We start from the raw sequence: 3,695 nt of genomic DNA, 5'->3' as shown, positions 1-3,695 counted from the left end.
CCTTACTCAGTTACTCCGTCACTTACTTTGGAAGATATTTTCGACAGAAAATACGCTATAATCAGACATCCAGCTATCAATATAATTGATAAAATGATTAACACTAACATTAAAAGAATCCTAAGGTTCATGAACAATAGTGCATATATCATGATACAAGTAAAATGAGTGAAGAAAATATAAATACAAGGCGTGAAAAATTCCCACAATTGATTTATCTGCTGAAACATTTCCCATATTTCCGTGTGTTTTTCAATTAATGCATTTATTATTTGTTTCAGTTTAGGCGTTTGTTTGTCGATTTCTTTCATCTCGTTTCCAACATTAATTAATCTGTGATATACAATATATAATACAGATGTAAAAATACATGCTACAAATAGTATTTGAGCGATGCCGTACAGGAAATAAACTCTGAAGTAAATTACACATAAGACAGCAGTGATATGCGAATTTGTCTGCTTAAGTATACTAGGATACAACAAAATATCCGAACAAATGCATATAGACAATAGAACTACGATAAAAATAATGGAAACAAAAACCACGAACTTATCCAATCTTTTCCATAATTTCACTTCACCATAGAATTCATTTCTGTTGCTCACCCAACAGAATTGCGAATTTTTAATAACAGAATACTGAATGCTAACGTAACTGCAGAAGAAACATATCAATAATTTTAATATGTAATTGGAATAAAAAACTGATGTCCATCCTCCACATAAGATTCTGTCGTTGAAGATATTTACGAATACTCTAAACACAGTAAACCATAAAAAGATTTCTATTCCTATTTGATATAATTGGTACAGAGAATAATGTTTTTTGTTACGTTGTATAATGTATTGACTTTTAAAACTGCAGCAACTGCAATGTTGTATTGGGTTCATACCAAATAGAGATCCAACTATAAGCAATGGATGCAAATAGCAAAGGGGATGAGTTGATGACGTTTCTTTTGAAATTCGAATTGACGTTTGTAAAGAAGAATTCATGATTTGAAATCGACAACGAATACAATTTAACATGCAGATTTTATAACGAATTAGAACGAAGTAATTCTATTTAACAGTTTATGCAGTCTAAGTCAATCTTTGTGTTGGGCAGTTCGCTGTTTCTTCTTCTTCTTCTTTAACAGGGTTGATATGGAGATGCTAGTCTTTTGGCCTTTTCTCCGATGTACTCCGCCTTGCTATTATGCGAAGCGGTTCGATCGATATACAAAACTTTCTAAAGCCGCTATGTGCTGGCGAGGAGGGAGGTCTAAATGCTCCCAGTAAAGTGATGTGAGAGTACGGACAACGGTGAGATCCTAAGTCCTGACGGGCCTCCTTATGTTCGCTGCTTTATTTCGCTGCATACCCAAACATTTCTAACGTATTAACCTATGTTATGTAGAAGTAGACAATCTTTCATAACTAGGGTACTTAAATATCGTTAATATATTCTTAAAACGTTTGTGTAATAAATCAGAAATTAAACATTCCTTATACGGCTAACTTATCATGTATGTCAACATAATTTTAAATGGACAAGTATTGATCACTTTACGTCTGTAATGGACAAGACGGCTACTAACTAGGATGGGATTGCAAATTAATTCGATATGTAAATATAAGAAGTGCTTCTGTAATAATGCAGCATGCAAGGGAAATTTTACGTCAGCAGCAAGGCACGTGTGACGTCCAATCGTTTAAATTATGAAACAGTAAAAGATTTATCTGTTTCCTCAGAAAATTAAATATATTTATTAATATACAGAAAATTTCAGTCAAGAACGGAAACTTAAAATTTCAATTTTAATACTTTCGAAAAGTTGTTTTGGGGGTTTTATATTCTATAAAGAAAAGTTCATAAATTAATACTAATTTAGATAACATTGAATGTCCATTTTAAGTTGTTTTTGACTTATGATGGTCCATTAGGATATCGGATAACCCTATAAAATTATATTGCTTTTACCAATTTGTTGCCTAGAAACATAACATTATTATGCCATGTTTCCAGGCAACAAATTCACTTTTCAGTCGTTTGAATATTGATTGACGTCAATGGATTGATTCAGTGCATAATATTTTACATTATCCAATTACATTATCTACATTTAATAAATTAATTCTTGATCTTATATTCTTGAAAGATAAAAGACACCAAAATCATTGTTTTAAATTTAGTTATTTGTCTCAAAAGTTCAGTTCATAATAAAATGTATGCTGTCTATTTCAAATTAGTAGTATACTGTAGTATCTTGCCCCTTTAAATCATACTTTTGACCGTTACCAATAAAGTCGTCCACGTTATCTATTTAACTCTTTTCAGGGGGGGAAAAATTGAATTTTAATAAAGTGACTTTCAGTCTGCATCGGGCATTCATGTATAGTTAAACGGGCCATCTACCTCTAATCTTTTCAGACCTGGTCTTTAATTTCGTTTATATAACCAAGGGCGTAGTAAGGATTTTCTTGTGACTGTAGGGTCGTGTCTCGTTGACACCATGTCAGGAGACCTAAATCTGACACCACCGAGTCTCTGAGGACTCGGAAATTGCGACGTTACGTCACGCGAGCTGTAGGGAATGAGCGATTGGATTCGGAGTAGAGGTGAAGAGAGAGAGACGAAGAAGTGACTCACTCGGACTCCATAGTAACAAATAAATAACAATTTTAATAAGTACTAAAGAAAATACAGATATATTCCATATCGGGCATGCCTATAGTTTACCCTAATGATACTAAGCGGTTCGAGAGAGAGAGTTTACAACCGAATCGCGGGTTGATAAATACCTTTCTTTTAGGTCGCAGATCTGTAGTATGATGACACTGTTCACTTCAATGGAATGTTCTCTCAAATTCTGGTCCGTTAACAGGAGCTCGGAGGTGTGGAAGCACGGAAGTGGGTTGAGATTCTTAAAGAGGCGTGGTGTTACTTCTGTCATGGTGTTACTTCTGGGTTCTGGTGCACGGGTTTAATCCTTGAGGACAACTTTTGTAGAAGGACTTTGGATGACGACTGGCCTCGGCTGTTTTTTCCGTTCTCTCTTGTTATTCCTCTTGGGTTTTTCCCATGAGTTCAGTTGGTTGTTGTTAACGGTCTGGCGTCCAATATAGGCACTCTATCGAAAGTTCCGGGTGACACATCGCTGACTAGCTGGATCCTCTTCAACAAGGAACCAACTCCGTGGGAAATAAATTTTTATGGCTTTTAGCCTAACGCTCGAATTTATATGATGAAATGTTTTAATAATTAAAATTTAAAATAACACTTTATTAAGGGTCTGTTCGTCCCTCACATTCTCCAGGGAGGGCAAAAATAGGATAACGTTGTTTATTAAAAAATTGCTTTATTTGACCATTTGAAAACGCAAATAGTATTTAATTGCAATGCTATTCAATGCTATCTCAGTCTTATTTTAGCACTAGCCTACAGAGTTCTGACTATATCGACATTTTCTAAGTTAGTGGAACATACACGTAACTGCCGAGTTTCGTAACAATTGGTCGAACGTCCTAGGCGTGTATAGCGAACAAACGTCCTCCAAACAAGCATTCTCGTTTATATATTTAGATAAATAAGTTTAGTGAGAAACTTATTACTCTCATTAAAGAAAATAATAAATTATCTATATCAGGCACACTTAAATGTTTCAGTTTTGAAAGTAATTTATATAAATGGATTATGACATTTTTAAATAT

Source organism: Centruroides sculpturatus, unplaced genomic scaffold, assembly GCF_000671375.1.
Source record: "Centruroides sculpturatus isolate CEXI.00-Female unplaced genomic scaffold, Cexi_2.0 scaffold298, whole genome shotgun sequence".
In the NCBI taxonomy this organism is placed as follows: Eukaryota; Metazoa; Arthropoda; class Arachnida; order Scorpiones; family Buthidae; genus Centruroides; species Centruroides sculpturatus.
This window is presented reverse-complemented; position numbering follows the sequence as displayed.